Source organism: Oryctolagus cuniculus, chromosome 19, assembly GCF_964237555.1.
Source record: "Oryctolagus cuniculus chromosome 19, mOryCun1.1, whole genome shotgun sequence".
Taxonomy (NCBI): domain Eukaryota; kingdom Metazoa; phylum Chordata; class Mammalia; order Lagomorpha; family Leporidae; genus Oryctolagus; species Oryctolagus cuniculus.
This window is the reverse complement of record NC_091450.1, coordinates 13,109,226-13,118,802: the sequence shown is the minus strand read 5'-3', so window position 1 is coordinate 13,118,802 and position 9,577 is coordinate 13,109,226.

The window sequence follows — 9,577 nt, the reverse complement described above, 5'->3', positions numbered from 1 at the left end:
ACCTCTGAAGACATTGCCCGTGCTAAAATGTCCACAGTTTGAATCTTTGATTCATTTCCTGTAGAATCACTACCAAGTGCCAAATTTCATTAACCTGACAAGCCTCACTAGGCACAGGCAAAAGGCATTCAAATGCAAATACGGGACAATTGACATTATTTTTTTTCCATTTTCTCTGGGTCTAATGCACTTTACTAGGCTTTGCTTTTCTCTTACCTTTGTAAATGTGTTTCTACAGAGTCCCAGAGGGCAGGAGCGGGCTTATTTAAGTCAGGGGGAGGGTTCTCAGGACTCGTCCTGGAAGCAGAGGCTTCCTTTTTCTACTCCTTAAAGATATTTAGCAGGAGGGAGGCTCTGGGTTGCCGCGGGATATAAGAAACTGCCTGTGATGCCAGCATCCTGTATGGATACCGGTTTAATTCTTGATTGCTCCACTTCTGGTCCAGCTCTCGGTTAACATGCCGGGGGAAACCAGTGGAAGATGAACCAAGTGCCTGGTCCCCAGCCACTCCCGTGGGAGAACTGAATGGAATTTCAGGCTCCCCACCCCGGCCGGCCATTGCTGCCATTTGGAGAAAGAACCACTGGGTGGAACACATCTCTCTCTCGCTCTCGCTCTCTCTCTGGCTTTCACTCTCGCTCTCACTCCCATTTTGCATCTTCCTCTCTATATTTCAGATAAAGAATGAATGTTCACAAAAAAAGATACTTATTCTATTTGATCTTTTTGTAGCTGCCATATCATTTGCCTTTTAGAACCAAGAGAACTCTTTCCTTCTCTAATGTTTTGTTTTTGTTTATCTTAACTTTTATTAATATACAAGAACATATTTCATGTATTCCATAGATACAACACTAAAACGATAATCATACTTCCCTTCTTCCCTCTACCCCCCTTCCTCCCTTTCTTTTCCCTTTATTTTTTGCAACAAAACACTTATAATTTATAATCGCAGGTATAATATGCCACTAACCATCATGTTCAACAAGTAAAATGCAGAGCTGTTCCACAGGAGTATAGACAAGGGCCGTAAACAATAATCAAATCATAAAATGTCAGAATCATTCTTATACATTTTTTGGCATTCTATATAAATTACCACATATCAGATAATCCCAGAGAAATATTACCAGCTTCATGTTACTCCATCAAGATCTACTCACTGGGTGCCAACATTGTGGCATAGCAGGTAAAGCCGCTGCCTGCAGTGCCCGCATTCCATATGGGCACGGGTTCGAGTCCTGGCTGCTCCTCTTCAATCCAGCTCTCTGCTATGGCCTGGGAAAGCAGTAGAAGATGGTCCAGGTCCTTGGGCCCCTGCATCCACGTGGGAAACCTGGAAGAAGCTCCTGGCTCCTGGCTTCGGATTGGTGCAGCTCCAGCCATTGCGGCCAATTGGGGAGTGAACCAGCAGATGGAAGACCTCTCTCTCTCTCTCTGCCTCTCCTTCTCTTTGTGTGTAACTCTGACTTTCAAATAAATAAATAAATCTTTAAAAAAAAATCTACTCTGACTCAGACTAGAAGTAACTCGAACCACCTCTTCTATGCTCTTCCTCCTGGGTAGCCATGGCTTATAAATCCGACCTCAAAATTATCTCTGGACTCAAAATTTCCTGTCTGCATTGCCATCCTTTCTTGTCTTGCCTGAGTTCCTGAAGCTATCGTCTGACTCTGTCATCCCTCACTCCTGCTACGCTCCTGTGTCTTCTCTCTGGCAGACAGAATACTATTTGTAACTTGAAAACGTGCAGAAATTCTCCAGCGCTTTTATGAAGAAGTCATAGTATGGCACACAAAGCCCTTGATAATCCACTTTCCTCCACTCCTTAAAATTTTCAAACACTGTTCAGAAAGTGGAATTCTTTTTTTTTCCAAGGAGGAGGTTTTACCAGTTATGCCACAGTGCTGGCCCCTCTGACTTTAAAATAAATAAATAAATATTTTTTAAAAAGCCCAAACAGATGAAAGCAGATCTATGATGAGAGGGAGGGAGGAAGGAGGGAAATAGAAGGAGAGAGACAGAGACAGAAACATAGAGACAGAGAAAGCTAGTTCATAGCAGCATCCGGCAGATACAGTGAAGACTGAAGACGTAGATTCAGCCATGCCTGAAGTTTCCTTGAATTCCCAATTATGTGAGCCAATGGTTGTTTCTCTATTTTTGTACTCAAGCTACAGTTCCCCAGGTTTTTTTTTTTCCAATTTTTATTCATTCTTTTATTCAAAAGAGAACAAGCTAATAGAATTGTCTTTTAAAAAATAAATGTATTGGGGCCAGTGCTGTGGCATAGAGGGTAAAGCCACCATCCACAGCACTGGCATCCCATATGGGCACCAGTTTGAGTCTGGCTCCTCTACTTCTTCTTTTTTTTTTTTTTTTTCAAAATTTTTTTATTTTATTTTTGACAGGCAGAGTGGACAGTGAGAGAGAGAGACAGAGAAAGGTCTTCCTTTTTGCCGTTGGTTCACCCTCCAATGGCCACCACAGCCAGCGCGCTGTGGCTGGCGCACCACGCTGATCCGATGGCAGGAGCCAGGTGCTTCTCCTGGTCTCCCATGGGGTGCAGGGCCCAAGCACTTGGGCCATCCTCCACTGTCTTCCCGGGCCACAGCAGAGAGCTGGCCTGGAAGAGGGGCAACCGGGACAGAATCCGGCACCCCAACTGGGACTAGAACCCGGTGTGCCGACGCCGCTAAGTGGAGGATTAGCCTATTGAGCCATGGCGCTGGCCTGCTCTACTTCTGATCCAGCTGTCTGCGATGGCCTGGGAAAGCAGTGGAAGATGGCCCAATTGCTTCGGCCCCGGCACCCACATGGGAGACCTGGATGAAGTTCCTTGTTCCTGGCTTTGGACTGGCCCAGCGCTGGCCAGTATGGCCATTTGGGGAGTCAACCAGTGAATGGAAGATCGATCTCTCTCTTTCCCTCTACCTCTCTGTAACTCTGCCTTTCAAATAAAAAAAATAAATAAACCTTTAAAAAAAAAACAAAAAAGTATTCATATTTCTAAATTTACTTAACAGACTTGAGTTATCCCAATATGTCTTCCAGGAAGAAAAATTTAAAAAGTTAATTGGCCCTAGTCATACCATTGCTAGCAGTTGTGTTATATTAAGGTACATTTTTTTGCAAAGAGTGGTGGTGGAAGCACAGTATTACTATTGACTTCTATTTGGTTTTATCTACCCAATATCAGACACCTTAGTCATTGTCACAACACTTGTGATATTCAATTAACTCTTTTCTACGTCTTAGGAAAGGAGGATTCCGAGGTTAAGAAATCTAACAATCATAGCCGAAGGGTAAGGCGGTAAAATTCAATCTTGGGTATTTCTGCCTTTCAAATAAATAGGGACTGTATATTTTACACTTTTAGATGCTACAAACTGTGGACTGCAGCTGTGCTCCCATGTTCAAGAATAAATAATATCAGCTGAGCACCCACTACATGTCAGACACTGCTGCTTTCATAGATATCAACTTTTTAATATCGCCTTCTTTTACCTTTATAAAAATCCAATAAAGTCAGCAATATTAATCCCAACTCATAAGCATCTGCACTGGAAAATCAGCAGCAAATTCCAGAGTCAAAAAGTAGCCAATCTCAAAATTCAAATACGTTCTCCACTGAAATCAAAGACCATATTTTACTTTGTGATTATTCCTATTGATTCCTTGAGGAAATTCAAAACCCAATGAGGTAAGCAATCAGAGAAATTGGAGTGCCATGAATTGCATGGCAATGAATTAAGATGTACAGGTATTTAACACATCAAGGGAAAAAATAAATAAAAACGATGTTTGATTCAGCTTTAAAAGAATGCTCCTCTATTTGAAGATTCCGTTTGCTCATTTCTAAAATGCGGATATAGGAATTCATGACCTGACAACTTTCCAGCTTTAAAATTTGACTGTTCGGTGATTGGTCCAGCAAAAGCATTGCATCTGTTAAGATCTGATCTGAGCCGGCGCCGCAGCTCAATAGGCTAATCCTCCACCTAGCGGCGCCGGCACACCGGGTTCTAGTCCCAGTTGGGGTGCCGGATTCTGTCCCAGTTGCCCCTCTTCCAGGCCAGCTCTCTGCTGTGGCCAGGGAGTGCAGTGGAGGATGGCCCAAGTGCTTGGGCCCTGCACCCCGTGGGAGACCAGGATAAGCACCTGGCTCCTGGCTTCGGATCAGCGCGGTGCGCCGGCTGCAGCGGCCATTGGAGGGTGAACCAACGGCAAAGGAAGACCTTTATCTCTGTCTCTCTCTCTCTCGCTGTCCACTCTGCCTGTCAAAAAAAAAAAAAAAAATCTGATCTGGCAGCAGCTGGCAGGGACTAAACACAAATATAGTGGCTTTAGAAAGATGGGTGTGTATCCCCCACATGTAACACTTGAGAAGAGGCCAGTTGAGAAGAGGCCAGCCAGGGCTGGCTTCTTCTTCATGATCCAAGTTGGTGTGACTGCAACTTCAGAGATCAATCCATACTCCAAACAGCAAGATGGTGAATTCGAGAAGATAAAGAGGGCAAAGGAGGAGTTACGATTGCCTGCCAAGAAAGCCGTCACGTGACAGTAGCATTCTACATGCCATTGGTTAGCTCTTAAGCACATGACCACACCTAGCTGAATACCACCCCCTAACCCTGGCCCCAGTCGTCATGCCTCCCAGCTAAGTGTGCTGTTTCCAGTGAAGAGCAGGAGAATAAATAATTGGGACACCTAGCAGTTTCTTTTCTTTTTTTTTTTTTTTTTTTTTTTTTTTTTTTTTTTTGACAGGCAGAGTAGACAGTGAGAGAGAGAGATAGAGAGAAAGGCCTTCCCTTTTCTGTTGGTTCACCCCCCAATGGCCGCTGCGCCCGGCACACTGCGCTGATCCGAAGTCAGGAGCCAGGTGCCTCTTCCTGGTCTCCCATGCGGGTACAGGGCCCAAGCACTGGGGCCATCCTCCACTGCCTTCCTGGGCCACAGCAGAGAGCTGGACTGGAAGAGGAGCAACCAGAATAGAACCCGGTGCCCCAACTGGGACTAGAACCCTGTGTGCTGGCGCCGCAGGCAGAGGATTAGCCTATTGAGCCACGGGGCTGGCCGCCTATCAGTTTCTACCATGCACATTTGTTTGTAAAAAGCAAACCATTGAATGTGACTGGCATATTTGCTAAGACCTGAGTGCTATGAAGATCATAACTTGTAGGAAAACTGAGACATGGAAAACTAAATCTGAGTTTCATTAAAAAAAAAAAAAAAAACTCATGATAAACAAATAATCCTAAAACTGCCAATTACAAACCACTCTACTCTTTCCGAATTAAGGCAAATTAATTGAAATATCTTGGGCAAACTATTTTATCAGTAAATTTCATATTTTGTGTCCCCAATATTAATACATTACTTATCTTCCAAGATTTTGATGAAAAAATGATGAAATGAGCAACTGCCTATTCAGGTAGATTTGTTGTTATTATGAATTTAAAATAAATATTATGCAGGTTTCCTCCATACCTGGTTTATAAACCTATATGAAGATGATATAAACTGGGATCCTTTGGTTGTTAGCAAATATATATATATATAATATATATATAAATATATATGTTTTTATATATATGATATAATTTAAGCAGGCTTATGCTTTTAAAAAGGGATGCTATTTGACTATCATAATGATTTCTGGAATGGTTTGTTTCAATTGTTTAGAGGATATTAACAAGGCTACCAGTTCTCATTTTTGATCCACTTTTCTCTCTGTTACAATTTTCATCCAGGTTCTCCTTTTCTGGTGACAAACATGGCTCCAAGAGCAACCACCTCGTCATTTTATAAATTCTAGCAGAAAGAAAGGGCATCGTTCCAAATTCATCCTGAAAATGTCCATTGGATTAATCTGGGACATACATGGATATCTGAGCCAACCATCGATCCCCCAGCAGATAAAGTAGCCCTCTTGGCTGTTTCTGTTTTATCTACTATCAGTTCTTTTGAGTTTGACCCTGTATCCTATGCTTTAAGCAGAGGAATGCTGGAGAGACAATACAACAGGTTAAACATAGAAAGTTGGTTCCATACTCTTTTTGTAAATCAAAGACATTTAAGAGACTGATGGAAGATAGTGATAATCTAGTTCTGTCCCTCATTTAATATATGAGCAGGACTAAATGGTGAAGTGATTTGCCCAGTGATATAGAGGTGGTTAGCAACGGAGCCGGAGCGAAAACTCAGTTCTCTTGACTCCAGTTTCATGATCTTTCTCACCATACGATTCTGGCTCTTTTTAAAGGCTAGCTACCCATAATCCAGTTTGTGATAAACCTGACTGGTAGGTAGTTGTTTCTTTTGTCTAAGCCATCACGTTTTGCTCTCAACTAATTTGCACTGTTTTGATTTGACTCATTATTTAATTTGTAAAAAACTTGGCACACAAATTTAGCCCCGTGAATTCTGTGGTGCTTTGTTGAATCTCTCAGTAAAAAAAAAAAAAATCTATTTGAGATTCTAATTTTTATTTCCTAGAGCTATGACTCACTTAAAAATTCTTCTGGAAAATTTTATTATTTGTTCACTGGAATATAAATTAAAATAATATTTTTCACTTCAATGAGAAGCAAGTTTGGGGTGGCTGTTTGGCCTAGGGATGAAGACATCAGGATGATCCATCCCATACTCTGGTGCCTCAGTTTGATACCCAACTCTGCATTCATGATTCCAGCTTTCTGTTGATGCTTGGAGTTAGCAGTAATGGCCCAAGTAACTGAGCTCCTGCATCCGTGTTGGGGACCTAGATTGAGTCCCTGGGTTCTGTCTCTGCCCACCTTGCCATTGTGAGCATTTGAGGAATGAACCAGCAAATGGGAATTTTCTGTCTCTCTATCTTTCTAGCTTTCAGATTTTTTTTTATTTTTTTTTTTTATTTTTTTTTTTTTTTTTTTTTTTGACAGGCAGAGTGGACAGTGAGAGAGAGAGACAGAGAGAGAAAGGTCTTCCTTTGCCGCTGGTTCACCCTCCAATGGCCGCCGCTGCAGCCGGCGCACCGCGCTGATCCTGGCAGGAGCCAGGAGCCAGGTGCTTTTCCTGGTCTCCCATGGGGTGCAGGGCCCAAGCACCTGGGCCATCCTCCACTGCACTCCCTGGCCATAGCAGAGAGCTGGCCTGGAAGAGGGGCAACCGGGACAGAATCCGGCGCCCCAACCGGGACTAGAACCCGGTGTGCCGGCGCCGCAAGGTGGAGGATTAGCCTATTGAGCCACGGCGCCGGCTCCTAGCTTTCAGATTTAAAGAGAGATGGCAGCTTATTGAAGAAAGATCAGAAAATACAGTGAAGGCTCATAGCCTTCATTACCCTGATACCCAGGAATAGTCACTATTAATGCATTGGTTTATAATGTTATTAAACAATGGATCATATTACAGACACTCTAACATAGTTTTCTTGCTTAACATTTTGCAAGTCAATAGTTGCATAAATCAGAGTGACTCATTTTTGACTATACCTTTATTTAAACTATTTTCATGTTGTAGAGCGTTGAGACCATTTCTGCTTTTTCAGTCTTACAAATAATACAGTGATGAGTGTCTTTTATTTTAGAATCCTATTTCAATTAGGATTCCTTAATTGTGAGAAACAGAAGTCAATTATGGTTAACTTAAAAGAGGAAATAAGGAATTGAAAAGAGGAAAAGGAATTTATTGGAATGGTTGATGCGACTCACAGGGTTGAATCACAGACTGTGTAACTTCAGAAAGGAGATGATCTAGAAGGTTCTGAGAGCCCAATGGCAGAAACTGATGGAGTGTCCACTGAGGCCATTACCACGGAGAAGAGTCAACTTCAGCCATTTTCTCTTCTTTTCAATAAGGTTCTTTATGCATTTATTTGAAAGTCATTGATAGGGGAGAGAGATAAAGAGAAGGAGAGATTGAGAGAGAAAGAAAGATCCTCCATGTGCAGGTTCAATCCACAAATGCCCAGAGCAGCCGGGCTGGACAGGCTGAAGCCAGGAGTCTAGATCTGAATCTGAGTCTTCCACATGGGTGGCAGGAACCCAACCACTGGAGCCATTACCGCTGCCTCTCAAGATTTACACTAGCAGAGACTGAATTCAGAAGTGAAGTGAGGACTCCATCCCAGGCACTCTGGTTTAGGATGTGAGCTTCCCAAGCAGTATCTTGACCACTGACCCAGATGTGTGTCCCAACTTAACCCATTTTCTGACCTTGAATCCCCTCTGCTGAAGTCCAGGGTAGAGTGTCAGTGAAGTTTATCTTGAGTCCATGTCCACCATTTGGCCAAGAGAATGTGTGCGATCTTTATTTAGAGTGCCCTGAAACCACAAGGAGAAAGGGTGGTTTCTCAAAGAAGCATTTAAGAGTTTAGAGAAGGCCGGCGCCGCGGCTCACTAGGCTAATCCTCCACCTAGCAGCGCCGGCACACCGGGTTCTAGTCCCGGTCGGGGCACTGGATTCTGTCCCGGTTGCCCCTCTTCCAGGCCAGCTCTCTGCTGTGGCCCGGGAGTGCAGTGGAGGATGGCCCAAGTGCTTGGGCCCTGCACCCCATGGGAGACCAGGAGAAGCACCTGGCTCCTGCCATTGGGTCAGCGCAGTGCGCCGGCTGCAGTGCACCAGCCGTGGCGGCCATTGGAGGGTGAACCAACGGCAAAGGAAGACCTTTCTCTCTGTCTCTCTCTCTCTCTCACTGTCCACTCTGCCTGTCAAAAAAAAAAAAAAAGAAAAAAAAAGAAAAAAGAGTTTAGAGAAAAGGGAATGGAAGCTGGGTGACCAAAAGCAATACCATCAACAAGTCTAGATATTTCTTAGATTAAATTCCTAGAAATAAAAGTGATTCATTAAGAGAATATAAAAAAGAATTTTTAAAATCTTCTAAATAATGCGAAAATTGCTAGAAGTTGAGACACTAATAAAATGAAAGCTATTATACATATTAATAGATTTATAACAGGTTAGGAGAAACCCTAGGAAACTCGTCTCACTCTGTTTCTCATAGAGTTACCGCCTCTGTCAGAAGAAACGTGGGAGGAATTCTAGCCAAAAGCCATTACTCTGTGATCTATGATGTTCCGGTTGCTCCTCTTCCCATCCAGCTTCCTGTTACTGCATCTGAAAAGGCAGCAGATGATGGCCCAAGTGCATGGGCCCCTGCCACCTGCACGGGAGACCCAGATGGAGTTCTGGGCTCCTGTCTTTAGCCTGGTCCAGTCCTGGCCATTGTGGTCAACTGAGCAGTAAACCGGTAGATGAAAGATCTGTGTGTGTGTGTGTGTGTGTGTGTTCCCCTTTCATCCCTCTGCCTTCCAAATAATTAAATAAATGTTTTAAGAAGTTACAAAGCATTAATGTGTACATTGGATAAAGACCTTGTACAACAATAAAAAAAAAATCAAGTAACCTGCTTTGCAAAATGGGTAGAGGTCTTGAATTGACGTTTCTCTGAAAATGGTACACACATAGCCAACAAGCATCTTAAAAGATGCTCAACATCACTAATAACAGAGAAACACAAGTCTATATTCCAAACATTCTTTTTGCCTGTTTCATACAAACATAGAGAATCATTTAGAATGTGTTCTTTCATAA